The sequence below is a fragment of the Pseudophryne corroboree genome, chromosome 4, assembly GCF_028390025.1.
Source record: "Pseudophryne corroboree isolate aPseCor3 chromosome 4, aPseCor3.hap2, whole genome shotgun sequence".
Taxonomy (NCBI): Eukaryota; Metazoa; Chordata; class Amphibia; order Anura; family Myobatrachidae; genus Pseudophryne; species Pseudophryne corroboree.
Genome location: NC_086447.1, coordinates 150215439 through 150236565, shown reverse-complemented (window position 1 = coordinate 150236565; position 21127 = coordinate 150215439).

Here is a 21127-nt window from a genome sequence, read left to right as displayed (position 1 = left end):
TACGGACTGTGTGACGTGCCTACTTGGATGCGGTCACTCATATAATCCTCCACCATTCTTTCAATGGTGAGAGAATCATATGCAGTGACACTAGACGACATGTCCGTAATCGTTGTCAGGTCCTTCAGTCCGGACCAGATGTCAGCATCAGCAGTCGCTCCAGACTGCCCTGCATCACCGCCAGCGGGTGGGCTCGGAATTCTGAGCCTTTTCCTCGCACCCCCAGTTGCGGGAGAATGTGAAGGAGGAGATGTTGACAGGTCGCGTTCCGCTTGACTTGACAATTTTCTCACCAGCAGGTCTTTCAACCCCAGCAGACTTGTGTCTGCCGGAAAGAGAGATCCAAGGTAGGCTTTAAATCTAGGATCGAGTACGGTGGCCAAAATGTAGTGCTCTGATTTCAACAGATTGACCGCCCGTGAATCCTTGTTAAGCGAATTAAGGGCTCCATCCACAAGTCCCACATGCCTAGCGGAATCGCTCCGTGTTAGCTCCTCCTTCAATGTCTCCAGCTTCTTCTGCAAAAGCCTGATGAGGGGAATGACCTGACTCAGGCTGGCAGTGTCTGAACTGACTTCACGTGTGGCAAGTTCAAAGGGCATCAGAACCTTGCACAACGTTGAAATCATTCTCCACTGCACTTGAGACAGGTGCATTCCACCTCCTATATCGTGCTCAATTGTATAGGCTTGAATGGCCTTTTGCTGCTCCTCCAACCTCTGAAGCATATAGAGGGTTGAATTCCACCTCGTTACCACTTCTTGCTTCAGATGATGGCAGGGCAGGTTCAGTAGTTTTTGGTGGTGCTCCAGTCTTCGGTACGTGGTGCCTGTACGCCGAAAGTGTCCCGCAATTCTTCTGGCCACCGACAGCATCTCTTGCACGCCCCTGTCGTTTTTTAAAAAATTCTGCACCACCAAATTCAAGGTATGTGCAAAACATGGGACGTGCTGGAATTTGCCCATATTTAATGCACACACAATATTGCTGGCGTTGTCCGATGCCACAAATCCACAGGAGAGTCCAATTGGGGTAAGCCATTCCGCGATGATCTTCCTCAGTTGCCATAAGAGGTTTTCAGCTGTGTGCGTATTCTGGAAAGCGGTGATACAAAGCGTAGCCTGCCTAGGAAAGAGTTGGCGTTTGCGAGATGCTGCTACTGGTGCCGCCGCTGCTGTTCTTGCGGCGGGAGTCCATACATCTACCCAGTGGGCTGTCACAATCATATAGTCCTGACCCTGCCCTGCTCCACTTGTCCACATGTCCGTGGTTAAGTGGACATTGGGTACAACTGCATTTTTTAGGACACTGGTGAGTCTTTTTCTGACGTCCGTGTACATTCTCGGTATCGCCTGCCTAGAGAAGTGGAACCTAGATGGTATTTGGTAACGGGGGCACACTGCCTCAATAAATTGTCTAGTTCCCTGTGAACTAACGGCGGATACCGGACGCACGTCTAACACCAACATAGTTGTCAAGGCCTCAGTTATCCGCTTTGCAGCAGGATGACTGCTGTGATATTTCATCTTCCTCGCAAAGGACTGTTGGACAGTCAATTGCTTACTGGAAGTAGTACAAGTGGGCTTACGACTTCCCCTCTAGGATGACCATCGACTCCCAGCAGCAACAACAGCAGCGCCAGCAGCAGTAGGCGTTACACGCAAGGATGCATCGGAGGAATCCCAGGCAGGAGAGGACTCGTCAGAATTGCCAGTGACATGGCCTGCAGGACTATTGGCATTCCTGGGGAAGGAGGAAATTGACACTGAGGGAGTTGGTGGGGTGGTTTGCGTGAGCTTGGTTACAAGAGGAAGGGATTTACAGGTCAGTGGACTGCTTCCGCTGTCGCCCAAAGTTTTTGAACTTGTCACTGACTTATTATGAATGCGCTGCAGGTGACGTATAAGGGAGGATGTTCCGAGGTGGTTAACGTCCTTACCCCTACTTATTACAGCTTGACAAAGGCAACACACGGCTTGACACCTGTTGTCCGCTTTTCTGTTGAAATACCTCCACACTGAAGAGCTGATTTTTTTGGTATTTTCACCAGGCATGTCAACGGCCATATTCCTCCCACGGACAACAGGTGTCTCCCCGGGTGCCTGACTTAAACAAACCACCTCACCATCAGAATCCTCCTGGTCAATTTCCTCCCCAGCGCCAGCAACACCCATATCCTCCTCATCCTGGTGTACTTCAACACTGACATCTTCAATCTGACTATCAGGAACTGGACTGCGGGTGCTCCTTCCAGCACTTGCAGGGGGCGTGCAAATGGTGGAAGGCGCATGCTCTTCACGTCCAGTGTTGGGAAGGTCAGGCATCGCAACCGACACAATTGGACTCTCCTTGTGGATTTGGGATTTCGAAGAACGCACAGTTCTTTGCGGTGCTTTTGCCAGCTTGAGTCTTTTCAGTTTTCTAGCGAGAGGCTGAGTGCTTCCATCCTCATGTGAAGCTGAACCACTAGCCATGAACATAGGCCAGGGCCTCAGCCGTTCCTTGCCACTCCGTGTGGTAAATGGCATATTGGCAAGTTTACGCTTCTCCTCCGACAATTTTATTTTAGGTTTTGGAGTCCTTTTTTTACTGATATTTGGTGTTTTGGATTTGACATGCTCTGTACTATGACATTGGGCATCGGCCTTGGCAGACGACGTTGCTGGCATTTCATCGTCTCGGCCATGACTAGTGGCAGCAGCTTCAGCACGAGGTGGAAGTGGATCTTGATCTTTCCCTATTTTAACCTCCACATTTTTGTTCTCCATTTTTTAATGTGTTGAATTATATGCCAGTATCAGGTAAACAATGGAGATGGATGGATACTAGTATACAATTATGGATGGACTGCCGAGTGCCGACACAGAGGTAGCTACAGCCGTGAACTACCGTACTGTGTCTGCTGCTAATATAGACTGGTTGATAATGAGATGTAGTATGTATAAAGAAGAAAGAAAAAAAAAACCACGGGTAGGTGGTATACAATTATGGATGGACTGCCGAGTGCCGACACAGAGGTAGCTACAGCCGTGGACTACCGTACTGTACTGTGTCTGCTGCTAATATAGACTGGATGATAATGAGATGTAGTATGTATAAAGAAGAAAGAAAAAAAAACCACGGGTAGGTGGTATACAATTATGGATGGACTGCCGAGTGCCGACACAGAGGTAGCTACAGCCGTGAACTACCGTACTGTGTCTGCTGCTAATATAGACTGGTTGATAATGAGATGTAGTATGTATAAAGAAGAAAGAAAAAAAAAACCACGGGTAGGTGGTATACAATTATGGATGGACTGCCGAGTGCCGACACAGAGGTAGCTACAGCCGTGGACTACCGTACTGTACTGTGTCTGCTGCTAATATAGACTGGATGATAATGAGATGTAGTATGTATAAAGAAGAAAGAAAAAAAAAACCACGGGTAGGTGGTATACAATTATGGATGGACTGCCGAATGCCGACACAGAGGTAGCTACAGCCGTGGACTACCGTACTGTACTGTGTCTGCTGCTAATATAGACTGGATGATAATGAGATGTAGTATGTATAAAGAAGAAAGAAAAAAAAACCACGGGTAGGTGGTATACAATTATGGATGGACTGCCGAGTGCCGACACAGAGGTAGCTACAGCCGTGAACTACCGTACTGTGTCTGCTGCTAATATAAACTGGTTGATAATGAGATGTAGTATGTATAAAGAAGAAAGAAAAAAAAAACCACGGGTAGGTGGTATACAATTATGGATGGACTGCCGAGTGCCGACACAGAGATAGCTACAGCCGTGGACTACCGTACTGTACTGTGTCTGCTGCTAATATAGACTGGATGATAATGAGATGTAGTATGTATAAAGAAGAAAGAAAAAAAAAACCACGGGTAGGTGGTATACAATTATGGATGGACTGCCGAGTGCCGACACAGAGGTAGCTACAGCCGTGGACTACCGTACTGTTCTGTGTCTGCTGCTAATATAGACTGGATGATAATGAGATGTAGTATGTATAAAGAAGAAAGAAAAAAAAAACCACGGGTAGGTGGTATACAATTATGGATGGACTGCCGAGTGCCGACACAGAGGTAGCTACAGCCGTGGACTACCGTACTGTACTGTGTCTGCTGCTAATATAGACTGGATGATAATGAGATGTAGTATGTATAAAGAAGAAAGAAAAAAAAAACCACGGGTAGGTGGTATACAATTATGGATGGACTGCCGAGTGCCGACACAGAGGTAGCTACAGCCGTGAACTACCGTACTGTGTCTGCTGCTAGTATAGACTGGATGATAAATAATGATATAAAAAATATATATATATATCACTACTGCAGCCGGACAGGTATATATTATATAATGACGGACCTGCTGGACACTGTCTGTCAGCAGAATGAGTTTTTTAATTTTTATAGAATAAAAAAACACCACACAAGTCACACGACGAGTGTACTTTTTCAGGCAGACAATCACAATATACTATACTGGTGGTCAGTGTGGTCAGGTCACTGGTCACAGTGGTCAGTGGTCAGTCACACTGGCAGTGGCACTCTGGCAGCAAAAGTGTGCACTGTTTAATATGTACTCCTGGCTCCTGCTATAACCTATAACTGCTCCCCAGTCTCCCCCACAATTAAGCTGTGTGAGCACAGTCAGATATTATACATAGATGATGCAGCACACTGGGCTGAGCACAGATATGGTATGTGAGTGTGACTGAGTCACTGTGTATCGTTTTTTTCAGGCAGAGAACAAGAACAGAACGGATTATTAAATAATAATAAATTATAAAACTGCACTGGTGGGTCAGGTCACTGGTCATCAGTCACTAGTATAACTCCTCCTAAGCTCCAGTAAGTAAATGAAGTGTCTCACTCTCACTCTCCTATCTATTTTAATTTCTAAACGGAGAGGACGCCAGCCACGTCCTCTCCCTATCAATCTCAATGCACGTGTGAAAATGGCCGCGACGCGCGGCTCCTTATATAGAATCCGAGTCTCGCGATAGAATCCGAGCCTCGCGAGAATCCGACAGCGTGATGATGACGTTCGGGCGCGCTCGGGTTAACCGAGCAAGGCGGGAAGATCCGAGTCGCTCGGACCCGTGTTAAAAAACATGAAGTTCGGGCGGGTTCGGATTCAGAGAAACCGAACCCGTTCATCTCTAATACTTACCTACTTTTTAGGACTCCATGTTTAACCACTTGCCTGGCATGGTGGCATCAGATGAGACCACACCAGGCTGTACTTTCCGTGACATGGTCGTATCTGATGCAACCAGTCAGAAAGACCCCCGGTATAGCAGCAGGAAGCAATTGCTGCTCTCAGAAGGACCTCCTGTCCCACTGCTTCCTGGTTCCCTCCCCTCCAGTGCCTGCCATGCTGCCGATCACTGCTGATCGGTCAGCCCGGCAGCACCCCCATCCAGCGGCTAAGACACTAGCAGCCGCTGGTGAAATGTAAAAAAAGCACAGCCCCTCACCTTCCTGAAGGGCTCTAGGGGCTGCTGAGGGCCGTATGCCTAAAACGGGAAGTCGTGATGTCCCAAACATCGATGGCCGCAATGTTTCGATCATCGATCTTTTCCGATAATTATAATTGTTTATCGCCACTAATCGCGACAATAATAAATTATCTAATAGGGATGTATTACAGATCACATCCAGTAACAGGCCGTCCCTGAGATGTGAAAATTAAAGTGATTGCTGATGTGATTGGTTAACTTTGTGCTGTATGACCCCTAGCACACTACTGCACATGTGCTGTCATCACACCACGCATGCATGAGTGGCCTTTACCAGGGAGGGATATTACAAACTTCGGCAAGCCAGTGTCGGTATTTTGACAGCCGGAATCCCGTCCGGCGGTCATCCATACCGAACACCTGTCATACATCCAGGGGATGCTTACATTTTGAGGGTATTCCCTGAAAACATCGTTTTTTGGGTAGTATCCAGTAAAATCTGTGTAATAAATATGCCCCATAATCACCCTGTGCGTTTTTCTACAGTTACTGTGAAAATTTCTCCTGCACAGTTTAATCAGTAGTAGGCTAATGCTGGGGGCAGACTAGCTGTATTTTTATAATTGTTTAGGTAGATTTTTGGCAGGACTTGTGGGGAATCCTTGCTGAGCTTGTGCAGAAACTGACAATTACCTTTCTGTCTACAATATTCAGTGAGAGGAAAAGTAATGTATTGCTGCCACCTTGTGGAGCAACACAAAGTAATAAATGGCTTCACCATGGCCCTCATTCCGAGTTGATCGGTCGCAAGGCGAATTTAGCAGAGTTACACACGCTAAGCCTACGCCTACTGGGAGTGTATCTTAGCTTCTTAAAATTGCGACCGATGTATTCGCAATATTGCGATTACAAACTACTTTGCAGTTTCTGAGTAACTTCAACCTTACTCTGCCTGTGCGATCAGTTCAGTGCTTGTCGTTCCTGGTTTGACGTCACAAACACACCCAGCGTTCGCTCAGACACTCCCCCGTTTCTCCAGCCACTCCTGCGTTTTTTCCGGAAACGGTAGCGTTTTCATCCACACGCCCATAAAACGCTGTGTTTCCGCCCAGTAACACCCATTTCCTGTCAATCACATTACGATCGCCGGAGCGATGAAAAAGCCGTGAGTAAAAATACTATCTTCATTGTTAAATTACTTGGCGCAGTCGCAGTGCGAATATTGCGCATGCGTACTAAGCGGATTTTCATTGCGATGCGATGAAAAATACCGACCGATCAACTCGGAATGAGGGCCCATGTACTTTTGACATTGTGTTTTCCGCATGACATTTTATGGAGGACAATCACACTGATCACCAAGTAGATAAGGTTTATATAAGAAGGATATGAATATATTAAAATATATATTACTTGGCAATAATAAACATGCAATATGATATAATATCAGTGAAATAAACTTCGGATATTCTTAGTGCACACAGTGACTAAGCTGTGGATGCTCATCTACAGTGACTATTCAGATGGGATCATATACTTATGACTTTTCCATAACAGGCTACATACAGTACCTCGCTTTTCTGCATCCTCATACAGGTTACAGATAACAGGAAAGAGGATTACAGACTAGAGGATGAAATAGCACTAACGTTTTATATAAATGGCTGATGAGTATACTAAAACATACCTCCCAACTGTCCCGATTTTTGCGAGACAGTCCCGTTTTTGGGGGACTGTCCCGCTGTCCCACCTGTGGGCCACAGTGTCCCATGGTGGGGGGGAGGGGGGGGGGGCATTGGGAGGCTCCTGCACTCGCTGTTCTTTTTACAAGCTGTAGAACTTTTCGAATTAGAGGAAGTGGAGGGAACACATACACTGACGGGAACTCCTACGGTGTTACCAGTGCGTCCACTGCCACTGCTTGCGGGTCTCTCGACCTGGAACAGTACCTCCGCAGCTTCTTGTTGAGGCTGGAGGCCATCATGTCTATGTGGGGAACCCCCCACCAACCGGTTACCTCCTCGAACACTCCGGGTGGAGGCCCCACTCTCCTGGATGTGAATCGGGTCTGCTGAGGAAGTCCGCTTCCCAGTTGTCCACTCACAGAATGAAGATTGCCGACAACGCCACTGCGTGCCTTTCTGCCCAGAGGAGGATTCTTGTCACCTCTGACATCGCAGCCCTGCTCTTCGTTCCGCCTTGTCGGTTTATGTGGGCCACTGTGGTCATGTTGTCCGACTGCACCTGAACAGCCCGATCCTGCAGAAGGTGTGCTGCTTGAAGAAGGCCATTGTATACGGCTCTTAGCTCCAGGATGTTTATTGGAAGAAGGGATTCCTGACTCGACCACCTTCCTTGGAAGGTTTCCCCTTGGGTGACTGCTCCCCAACCTCTGAGACTGGCATCCGTGGTTAGAAGGATCCAGTCCGGAACCTCGAACCTTCGGCCCTCCAGAAGGTGAGGCAGTTGTAGCCACCAGAGGAGTGAAATCCTTGCTTTTGGCAGCAGACGTATCCTCTGGTGCATGTGTAGGTGAGATAGCGACCACTGGTCTAGTAGATCCAGCTGAAAGGACCGAGCATGAAACCTTCTGTACTGCAGAGCGTTGTAGGAGGCAACCACCTTCCCCAGTAGGCGGATGCAGTGGCGTAACTAGAAATTTTTCTCCCCCAAGCCAAAAAATTCTTCGGCGCCCGCCCCCCCCCTTTCATGCTCCATAATCGGGAGCAAGAAAGGGATAAATATGCGCGCGCCGAAGGCACGCGCAGCAAAATAAGGGGCGTGGTTTCGTTGGAATGGGCGTGGTTTCGGATAAAGGGGCATGGCATTGCAGGAAAAGACTACCTTATACCCGAGTTTTGCAACCTGCACGCCCATACGTTGGCCACCACAGGAAAGAAAAATAATCCTGATTGATGCCCCTTACATTATTTGTCATTTTTCCTCCTTATAGTAATGCCCAGTATACATTATGCCACATACTGCAATGGCCCTTAGACATTATGCCGCACACAATAATGCACATGACACAATATGCACACACTGTAATGCCCCCGACACATTATGCCACACACCGTAATGCCTGTGACACATTATGCCACACACCGTAATGCCTGTGACACATTATGACAGGAATCGCAATGCCCGTTATACATTATGCAATGCCCCTGATACATTATAGCACATACAATGTCTGTGACACATTATGACACACACCGCAAAGTCCGTGATACATTATGCCACACACTGCAATGCCCGATACATTATAGCACATACAATGCCTGTGACGCATTATGCCACACACTGCAATGACCTTGAGACATTATACCACAATGCCCGTGATATAGTATACCATACACCGTAATGCCTGTGACACATACCGCAATGCCCTGCCCGTTATACCCTATGCCACACACCGCAGTGCCCGTTATGTATTATGCCACACTGCAATGACCCTGAGACATTATACCACATATCACAATGCTCGCGATATAGTATACCATACACCGTAATGCCTGTGACACATTATGACACACACCGCAATGTCCGTGATACATTATGCCACACACCGTAATGCCCATTACACATTAAGTCCTACAGTAAGGCTTCTAATTACTTTTCAATTACCTGCTCGTTGTCAGGGGTTTCATGCACTGGGTGTCATGCTCGTTGCCAGGGGTTTCATGCTCTTGGTTCCATGCACGGTGCCAGGGGTTTTCATGCTCAGGGTGTCATGCTCGTTGCCAGGTGTTTCATGCACTGGGTGTCATGCTCGTTGCTAGAAGGTAGTCCTTGTTGCTAGGGCTGTGCTCCCAGTGCCACATATGTCCCCAGTGCCAGATATTCCCCCCAGTGCCAGATATTCCCCCCCGTGCCATATATGCCCACAGTGCCAGATATTCCCCCCCAGTGCCATATATGCCCCCAGTGCCAGATATTCCCCCCCAGTGCCATATATGCCCCCAGTGCCAGATATTCCCCCCAGTGCCAGATATTCCCCCCCGTGCCATATATGCCCCCAGTGCCAGATATTCCCCCCCCCCAGTGCCATATATGCCCCCAGTGCCAGATATTCCCCCCCAGTGCCATATATGCCCCCAGTGCCAGATATTCCCCCCCAGTGCCATATATGCCCCAGTGCCAGATATCCCCCCCCCCCAGTGCCATATATGCCCCCAGTGCCAGATATTCCCCCCCAGTGCCATATATCCCTCCCTCCCCAGTGCCAGATATTCCCCCCAGTGCCATATATGCCCCAGTGCCAGATATCCCCCCCCAGTGCCAGATATTCCCCCCAGTGCCAGATATTCCCCCCAGTGCCAGATATTCCCCCCAGTGCCAGATATGCCCCCAGTGCCAGTGCCGCCGCCGCTTTTTGGAGGGACACGGAGGGCACAGCTCGCCTCTCTTGTGTCCCTCCTCCTGCATCATGTCCGGCGGCCGCGGGTCTAATAGGGGGAAGTGCTGGTTCGTGAGCCAATTAGAGCTCACGGACGGCACTTCCCCCTATTAGAGCCGCGGCCGCCGGAGATGATGCAGGAGGGACACAGGGAGGCGAGCTGTGCCTTCCGTGTCCCTCCAACAAGCGGCGGAGGGAAGGAGACCGCAGACTGACATGCGGACGCTCGTCCGCATGTCAGTCTGCTGTAAATCAGTGGCGCCCCCGCAGCCCCTCGCCCCCAAGCCAGCGCGAGGGCTGCGGGGGCAGTAGTTACGCCACTGGGCGGATGCACTGATGAACCGATACCCGGGCAGGCTTTAAGACATCCCGGACCATTGTTTGTATCACCAACGCTTTCTCCACCAGTAGAAATACCCTCTACACTTCCGTGTCGAGGAATATCCCCAGGAAAGAAAGCCTCCTTGTCGGCCCAAGATGAGACTTTGGAAGGTTCAGGATCCAACCGTGCTCCCTGAGCAGATGCGTTGTGAGAGCAATGGACCGTAACAACTTCTCCCTGGACAATGCTTTGATCAGCAGGTCGTCCAGATATGGAATTATGTTCACACCCTGTTTGCGGCGGAGAACCATCATCTCCGCCATCACCTTGGTGAAGACCCTCGGTGCCGTGGAGAGACCGAATGGAAGTGCTTGAAACCGATATTGATTGTCCAACAGTGCAAACCTGAGATAAGCCTGATGCGGCGACCAAATCGGAATGTGGAGGTACGCATCCTTGATGTCCAGGGACACCAGGAACTCCCCCTCCGCCAGTCCTGAGATTACTGCTCTCAGAGACTCCATTTTGAATTTGAACTCCTTGAGATAACGGTTTAACGATTTCAAGTTCAGAATTGGCCTGACCGAACTATCCGGCTTCGGTACCACAAAAAGGTTCGAATAGTAACCCTCCGACAGTTCCAATTTTCGGATAGCGACCAGTAGAATAGCTCTGTCTGCCGGCAAAGCTGGCAAGCCTGATTTGGAAAATCGGTGAGGAGGAAGAGTTTGAAACTCCAGCCTGTACCCCCGGGACACAATATCTTGTACCCAGGGATCCAGGCCGGATGACACCTAGACGTGGCTGAAATGCCGGAGTCTCGCTCCCACCTGACCAACTTCCAGGCTGTGCGGTCCACCATCATGCTGAGGACTTTGAGGCACCAGAAGCAGACTTCTGGTCCTGGGAACCTGCAGGTGCAGGTTTTTTGGATTTGGCACGACCACCTCTTAAGAAGGTGTGAGAGGGCTTGTTCTGTCTAGTCCTAGCGAGCCGAAAGGACTGTGACGTGTTGAGAAAAAGGTTTCTTCGTAGCCGGTGCAGCTGAGGGAAGAAAAGGAGACTTATCCGCGGTAGCCGTGGCAATCCACGCATCCAGCGCCTCCCCAAAAAGAGCCTGACCTGTGTAGGGTAGGTTCTCCACACTTTTCCTGGATTCCGCGTCCGCAGACCATTGGCGCAGCCAGAGACCCCTGCGAGCCGAGACAGACATGGAGGAGATCCCCGCAGCCATGGAACCCAGATCCTTCATGGATTCTACCAGAAACTCAGCAGAATCCTGTATGTTACGTAAAAACAAATCAACATCACCTTTATCCATCGTAGTCAAGTCCTCCTGCAGAGTGCTTGACCACTTTGCTATTGCTTTAGAAATCTATGCACAGCAATAGTAGGCCGCAGTACCGCCCCTGAAGCCGTGTAAATTGATTTGAGCGTAGCATAAACCTTGCGATCCGCCGGGTCTTTCAATGCGGTGGACCCCGGGACAGGTAAGACCACCTGCTTTGACAGCCTGGAAACAGACGCGTCAACAATAGGCGGGGTCTCCCATTTTTTTTCTGTCCTCCTCCGGAAAGGGAAAAGCAACCAGAACCCTTTTAGGGATCCGGAATTTTTTTCACCGGGTTTTCCCAGGATTTTTCAAATATAGCATTTAATTCATTTGAAGCAGGGAAGGTTAGCGAGGCTTTCTTACTGTCCGTGAAGTAAGCCTCCTCAACCTGCTAAGGAGTTGTGTCTGCAATATTCAACACATCCCGCATGGCCTCAATCATCAACTGCACCCCCTTAGCAAGTGATGCCGCCCCCCTCAACACATTCCCATCATCGTCTGCCGTGTCAGAATCAGAATCCGTGTCATCTTGCGTAATTTGGGCCAGAGCACATTTATGAGAGTGTACCGCAGGGGGGCCCGAGGGAACAGAACCGGACCATACTGCCATAGAGAACTGCAATACCTGAGTTGCATGCTCAGTCTGTGGAACCCTCTCCGAAATCTGAGAAATAACCCCCTTAATAGAGGCAAACCACTCTGGTTCCCTAGCCGGGATCTGCGCTACAACAGTGCAATCTTGACCATTCCTCTAGTTTACCTAGATCAGGCATTTTCAACCACGGTCCTCAAGGCACACCAACAATGCAGGTTTTAGTGATATCCAGGCTGCAGCACAGATGGTTAAATCAAAATAACTGAGGTGCTAATTAAGTCACCTGTGCTGGAGCCTGGATATCACTAAAACCTGCACTGTTGGTGTGCCTTGAGGACCGTGGTTGGGAATGCCTGACCTAGATCCTCAATCATTTGTTTTACTCCACCTGGTGTGTCTACCCTGTTGCATACCTTTGCCTCATCTGCAAAAAGGCATACTTTCCCTTTAATGCCATTTGCAATGTCACCACTAAAGATATTAAAAAGCACCGGTCCAAGTACAGATCCCTGGGGTACTCCACTGGTAACATCTCCCTCCTGTGAATGCACTCAATTTACCACAACTTTCTGTTTTCTATCCTGCAACCAAGATCTTATCCATTCAATAATCCTAGTATCCAATCCCAAACTTTCTAGTTTATTTAGCAGTCTGCGATGTGGATCAGTCTCAAAAGCCTTACTAAAGTCTAGATAAGCTATATCTACGGCTCCACTATTTATCCACCACTTTAGTCACACAGTCAAAAAAGTCAATAAGATTTGTTTGACTTGATCTTCCCCCAGCGAATCCATGCTGTTTGGGATCCTGTAAATTGCTGGATTTGAGATAATCTACAACTCTTTCTTTTAAGAGTGTTTCCATCAATTTCCCTACTAGTGATGTAAGACTAACTGGTCTGTAGTTGTTTGCCTCTTTCTTGCTTCCACTTTTGTGCAGTGGGACTACGTTCGCTCTTTTCCAGTCCTCTGGAATTACTCCTGTAGCTAGTGACTTGTTGAATAATTGTCAATGGTGCTACCAGCACCTCTTTAAGGCCCTCATTCCGAGTTGTTCGCTCGCTAGCTGCTTTTAGCAGCATTGCACACGCTAAGCAGCCGCCCTCTGGGAGTGTATCTTAGCATAGCAGAATTGCGAACGAAAGATTAGCAGAATTGCAAATAGAAAATTAGATTGGTCTACTTTCAGCGTTGAGAGTTCTATTAGGACCTTCTCCTCTGTAAATGTACTTGTTTCATTTTCCTGAATATCCCTGCAACTTAACTGTGGCCCCTTCCCCTCTATTTCAGTAGTGAATACTGAGCAAAAAAAATTAAGATGATCTGCTATTACATTGTTTCCTTCAACAAGACTCCCAGTCTCTGTCTTCAGTTTTATTATTCCGCCTTTTGTTTTTCTCCTTTCGCTTTTATGCCCCCAAAAAAGTTTTGCCTCCTTTACCCACTGACTGGGCCATTTTCTCCTCAGCCTGTGCCTTTGCACATCTGATTACCTTCTTATTCTCCTTCATTCTAATAATATATATCTCTTTGTCTTCATTTTTTTTGTGTCTGCTTATATTTCCTAAAAGCCATCTTTTTTTTTTTCACAATATTTGCTACTTCTTTCGCAAACCACACTGGCTTCCTCTTCCTTGTGTTTTTCCGAACACTTTTGATACAAAGGTCTGTTTCCTTTAATATTGCGCTTTTTAATGTTTCCCACCTCTCCTGCACTACTTCCAAGTTCTTCCACTCTGCTAAAGAATCGCTTACACATTTTCCCATCCCTACAAAATCAGCCTTCCTAAAATCCAACACCTTTGTTTTTGTATGGGATAAGTCAGTCTCTGTCTTTATGCTGAACCATACTGCTTTGATGATCACTGGATCCCAGATTTTCACCCACTTTTACGTCCGATATTCTGTCTCCATTTGTAAGTATTAAGTCTAATATTGCGTCTTTCCGAGTGGGCTCCCTCACCAATTGGTGGAGGGATGCTCCCTGACTAATTAGGGGGGTGGGGGCGATGCTGCAGCCACAGGGAGCAATATAAATGTGTCCCCTGGCTGCAGCATTACCTCCCTGGCTAGTGGAGCCCGGTACTGGTTCCAAAAATACTGGAGATCCCTGTCTTTTCCCCCCATATTTTTGGACAGTCCAAGAGCCCAGTGCTGGTTGTAAAAATATGGGAGACATCTAATCATTTTTCCCTGTATATTAGCAACCAGGACTGGCTCAAAGAGCCCGAGGCTGATTATGTTTTGGGGAAGGGGAACTGCACATCTTATTTTTTTACTATTTCAGCACTTTTACAGACAGAAGCATGCACGGATCTCGCCAGCCAGAAGCTGGTCTGAAGTGTTTGCGTTTTTTTTAGGAAGGTTTTGTGTGCGAGTTGCAAACTCGCATTGCACTACATTGCTCGAGATCCATCTTTTCAATTGAAAAACATCTGGATGCGAGTTGCTGTTTGCAAATGTTTAGTAAGCTGAAGAAATTTGAGTTTTTATACATTCGCACCCTATTACATTTGCGAGATGGTCAAAATGTGCGAGTTTAGTGCTAAACTTGCATTTTTCAACTAATTACATCCTACCCTTCATCTCTATAGTTCATAAACAGTCTCTAGAAGTATATTTCTCTCCAAAATTGTGTTTTTATATACAAAGAGTCATTTTGGACTTGAGGAGCCTGCACACTGCACACACCGAGTGTCAAGCGTCTGTTTTTTTTCTTTATTTCCCGTCCATCTGATGTCATATACATCTCAGTTTCTTTCAACAGTAGGTCCCTAAGCTATCGAATAGTGAAGACATCAACCAAATTCATCCAGTAGCCCTTGCGTGATGCAGCATCGATTAATAGGAAGAAAAAAACGGGTTGCCCTTTTTGGTGGCGCACTAGAAAGATTGTTAAAATGTAACCGTCATCGTATATTATTAGAGTGCTAATTTGTGAAATAAAACGACAAAAATGTGATAAAGTCAATTAAAGTGATAATTAAAAATCCGTGTCTCACTGTCTCTTTAATATATAATAATTCACTGTATACAGATGTGTCCTGATATATCGTTGCTGCGTACCGCATAGCGGGCGCCATGCAACTCGCGCCAGCTCCTTGCGCTATAACTCCCGTTATAAGTTGCGTTGTAAATGTGACGTCACGTTATAATTGTAACGTGCATTCTACTTTCTGTCCACCAGATGTCGCTTTTCCTAAACACTACAGCGAATGCCTCAAATAGCCAACGGACCCTTCGTAGCGCCACCTGCTGATTGGCTGACGGGTTCGAATCCTAGCGGGACCAGAATTTTTTTTTTTTGTGGATTTATTTATATATATATTTTTTCTTTATGAAATAAAGTTATTTGGTCTGTTTATTCGTTCCTGCTGACCTCGTTGTAACAAAGCAGCTACCCCATCCACGGTGCACTTGTTCACTATCAATATTGTCGTTACATTGGGGAAAATATATTTTATTGGTGAAGCATAAACAGCATGTACATTTCGGACATCATTTCTGGTTCATTTGCTTTAAATGGCCCTAAATATGTAATGCACAATGCCACTGGATCTCTATGTCATTGATGTGACATCTTGGAAGGCTCCATTATGTTTTGTACACAGACACCGGACAAAATCCGTTAATAGTACAACACATCACAACAAAGTGCATAGATGTATTCCTGTGTCTACTTTTTAGGGTGTTTGTAATGCAAACAATAAGGGATATAACATTTTTAGTTAATTGGGATCCTTCTAATGTAATGTATATGATGATCCTATAGAAATGTCTTCTGTGCGGGGGCGTGGCTTAGCTGCTGAAGAAGACAGACGTGCAGCTCTGGAGCTCCTGCACACTAACCTCCAGAAAGCCCTCTTTATGGCCCCTGTTATCATCCCTTCCCACCCTATTTATACCCCCACTACCCTCCAGCCTGCTTAGGTTACACTGGGGAGACGCAGCGGAATCGGGGAGTGACTTTATGCACTCCTGCGGGTTGCGGACCTCTCCCTGGATTGAAGCCGGGGCCTAGAGTGAACACTAAACCCGCCTGGACTCCCGGAGCCAACCGGACTGGCCGCGGCACCTCGGACTGCTCTGCAACGCACCGTGGCCCTGTGGAGCATCTCCCAGACTCCCACCTCCGCTTACCTGCCTTCAGAGACGCTCGGGACCCGTGACGCCGGCGCCCCGTGTGGCAGGGATCATCGGGAGTGCGGCCGCCATCTTACAGGTGCCCGTCTTGCCGCGGCTTCCCCTGAGGCCGGGGACGGGCGGAACAGGGCGCCTGTTCGCGGCTCCCTACACCTGGTGCCGGCTTTCTCCTCCGTAACCGCGGCATCCGGCTGCGGGGCGCCCACAGCGGGTCTTCAGTGAGGCGGCGCGGGAGCTGGCTGCTGGTCCCGGAGCTGAGGGGATAACACTGTGCTGCATTGCCGCTTATCACCATAGCCCACAGACTTCCCTGCAGCTCTCCCTCCTCTCAGGGGACGTTCTTCACAGCCTCTATGGCCCTCCCTGCCCCCAGTAACCGCGGCGCTGATACCCCGAGGCAGTTCATATTCTGTGGCCCCCCTCCATGGGGTAAAAGTGAATACTCCGGCCCCCCTGTCTTATACCTTAATCCTGTTAACCACAGAAGGGGCGCAGGAGAAAAGAAATACCCTCCCCACCCGCTTGCTATATTACGACCACACAGGCACCCAGGCGGGACGCGGACTGTCACTGCTCGTGGCCCCCCACCACTGCTGCAGACCACTGGCTGGCCCGTGGTGGCCCCTGTTGACGACTCCCTGCGGCCATCTTATACTTACCTTATACTCCTTGGCCGCCCGCGCCCCGGGACATCCCACACCATCTCACCGTGATTCTCTACTAATGGTTGCCCAAGCTCTAGGATGTGCTCCATTGCGCTCCCGATGCCTGTCCTAGACTAGCCTATCCTGCGGTCTCCTAGCGCTAGAGGGTCAGCTACTGTCCTAGCCGAGGCCTCTCTCGAGATTATTTTCCAGATACACCTGAGATTTCCTACGCGGAGCTGATACTCTTGATATTTACTTCCTTGCCTTTCCCGCTCTATTATGTTGCAAAAAAACGCAAATCGAATGCTGCTAATAAACCCAGCATCCTCCGTGCATGGGAGAAGGCAGGATCTACTTCTCGTAACTCGTCAACTGTAGACCGAATGTCTGATTCGGAGGATGCTCCATCGCCAAGAGCTCACCTTACCACCCAAGACGTCATCTCTATTGTCACCAAAACTATTCAAACCGAAATGAGGTTGGCGCTTGCAGAATTTAGAAAAGATCTGACCGACTTGGGCACGCGTACTGATTCATTGGAACGTAAGATGGATGAGGTATGCCAGTACCAGGCCGTACTTGAACAGGAGTTAATTGACCTCCGCACTGATGTTGACGTGCATGAGGACCACCTGGAGGATTTGGACAACCGGAATAGGAGAAACAATATCAGGATCCGCAATATCCCTGAGAGTGTTACCCTGGAAACCCTCCCAGGTTTTCTAGAAGGCCTGTTTCTGAATTTACTCCCCGGTACTCCGAAAGACCTGTTCCTTCTAGATAGAGCGCACAGAGCGCTCCGTCCTCGGCCTCTTCCGACCCAACCACCCCGAGATGTCATCCTCCGATTCCACTATTATAAGACCAAGGAAAAGCTCATGTTGGCCGCTCGGGAACTCCAAACCGTAGATTACTCTGGCACTCAACTTCAAATGTATCAAGACTTAGCTCCCTCTACACTTAGAAAACGCTGAGACCTTGCTGTAATTACCAAAGTCCTCCGTACTAATTCTATTAAGTATAAATGGGGATTCCCTTTTCAACTTCAAGTAACCAAAGATGGGTCCCATCACTCAATTAAAACCCCTGCTCAAGGCTACGACCTCCTCAAGACTCTTGGCATTCTCGATACTCTACCTGGCGAGTTTAGGAATCAGCTCACCCCCACGTCACCGTTGAGGCCTGTAGCACCGACTCCTGATTGTTCTACTAAATAACAGAGCTCTCTGACGACTACAGATACGTAACTATGTTTTGCTGGTTACTGGACAATTTACCCCCCTCCCCCCCCCCCTTTTTTTTTTACACTCTACGCGCACTGCTCGAGTTGTTTTACGGACTGTTTGATTTATGGGACTTTTGGGTGATGGTCCTGCCTGGACCCATTGGGACGATGTTTATTGTGCCTTGAATTGGTAAGGCTAATATTGTACTCAATAGCATGGGCCCACCTTAGGCTTTATATTCGATATTGTTGCTACTCCTAACCCGCTTCCCGCTGTAACATACTACAGTCACTCACTAAATGTTATTATGTGACATTGCTTGCTCTCCCAAATGTTGTTTTTTAAATTTTTTAATTTTAATTTTTTATTTTCTCTCCGTATCTAGTTGCTATCACTATAGTCGTTTAGTTGTATATTTGCCTAGTTAAGTCAGGATGTCAAATTTCTCTTTTTATGTCTTGACCTGTTTATATCTATGCCCTCGCGCTTGACCGCAGGATATCTTTGTTATTGTTATATACATTCTGGTTTTCTATTTACTGTTTTCTTATATTGTCGCTACCCCCCACACCGGAGGGGCTGCCTGCTTGGCACTACCCCTTCCTCTTTTAGGCCCCACCCGCTTTAAGGAATGGGCCTGTCCTTTGAGTTCCCTCTTGCTCATATTCTTTTCTATTCTTCTTTTCTCAATGGTTGCTCACTGTACTGCACATGGGTCATTATTACCCTCCATGACCTTGAAATTGTTGTCCATAAATGTCAATGGTCTTAACTCCCCGACTAAGCGTTCCATGGCGTTCCATTTTTTTGCTCGGCACAAGCCGGATATAATATTTCTTCAAGAAACTCATTTTAAAGACCCCCACCCTTTCTTAAACAGTAAAAAATACCCTCACACCTTACATTCTATGTCAGCCAAGCGCAGGGGTACTGCGATAATGCTCCACCGGGATCTCCCCATAGTCATTCATGATTCTTTTCACGACGACAATGGTAGATTTGTGATCCTCTCAGGTACCCTCAATCAACACCCTATCACCTTGGCATCTGTATATGCCCCAAACATGCAGCAGGGTTCTTTCTTTGGGACCTTTTCTGACCAGCTCTCTACATTCTCAAATTCCAAAATTATAATTGCTGGAGATTGTAATATTGCCCTTGACCCTCACTTTGATAGGTCTCACCCAAGCACGGGGTCGTCCTCTCACACGAAGCTATCTAAGCTTTTGCGCAACTGTATCTCCTCTCACAACTTGTACGATAGCTGGAGGACTTTGTATCCTTCCGCCCGAGGCTACACGCATTATTCACCCCCACACGACATCTACACCCGCATCGACTACATCTTTGTTGACCGTGACTCCACTCAGAGCCTCCGCGGGGCACAAATAATCCCCAATACTTGGTCAGACCACTATGCCCTTATATTGGATATTGCTATCCCTCATACACTCTCGTCCCCTTGGACATGGCGTTTAAATGAGTCTCTTCTCCTTAAACCCTCTAACATTGTTGAAATGAATGCCATGATTCGTACCTACTTTACTGATAATAGCTCTCCTGATGTTTCCCCTGCGGTATTATGGGAGGCTCACAAGGCCACGTTACGTGGCCTCCTCATTAATCTTGCTTCTACTCACAAAAAGATAGAGACTAAACGTATTCTTGATTTGGAAACAGAACTAACTTTCCTAACCCTTCTCCACCAGCGCTTCCCGAAAAAACGGCTTTATACTAAGATCCTTTCACTTAAAGGACAGTTGTTGCAAATCCTCACAAAAAAAAACGGTTAACTCACTTTTATGGATCCGCCAGAAATTTTATGAAAAATCGGACAGGGCTGACACTATGTTGGCTCGCCATCTCCGGGCAAAAAGGACGCAAAACCGCATACTTGCCTTGAAATGCTCTGACGGATCCGTGACTTGTGACCCCAAAGTTATGGCCTCACAATTTCACGATTATTATGAATCACTCTACAACTTACCTTCACCTGCTAATGTTGATCCTCTTCACATCACCAACATCCAACATTACCTCACCACCTGTCGCTTACCAAAACTTTCCGCTTCAGACCTAGAAATACTTAATGCCCATATCTCCAACGAGGAAATTCTGTTCACGATAGCTCAGTTGCGCCGCTCGTCCACCCCGGGTCCGGATGGCTATACTGCCATCTATTACAAAAAAATTGCGCAATCTCTTCTTTCCATGCTTCACTCATTATTCAACTCTTTACTGGAACTGGGCTCACTGGACGCAGCCACCACCAGGGCTAACATTATCGTTATACCCAAGCCTGAACGCGTCCCGCTTGAAATGAAAAATTATAGACCCATTTCGTTGTTAAATACAGACCTCAAGATGTTCGCTAAAATTCTTGCGAACAGATTGGCCCTATTCCTGCCGGTTTTAGTGCATCCAGATCAAGTCGGTTTCATTCCTAACTGACAAGCAGCGGACAACACTCGCCGACTTATCAATCTTACTCATCTCTCTCAACGGGAGTCCCTTCCGACCCTGGTGGTGGCTTTGGATGCAGAAAAAGCCTTTGATAGAGTAGCATGGCCCTTTATCCAACAAACCCTGAAAAATATAGGCCTGCACGGAGCTTTTTATAATGCCGTTACTTCACTTTATCACAAACCTTCTGCCTCCATTCTCGTCAACGGTCTTTCTTCCCCGTCTCTTTCTATTAGGAATGGCACCCGGCAGGGCTGCCCACTCTCCCCATTGCTATTCGCTCTGGTGATGGAGCCTTTGGCGGGCAAAATCAGACTGAACACTAACATCTCGGGCATCGCAGTAGGGAACCATGAATTCAAGATAGCGTTGTATGCTGACGACGTCATTTTAACTTTAACCGACCCACTTATATCTCTACAACATCTGTTTGAGGAGATTCAAACTTATAGTCGTCTGTCGAATTACAAACTCAACACTGAGAAAACAGAGAACTTGGATATACACGTATCTTCCCGGGATCTACGCCTCCTACAGT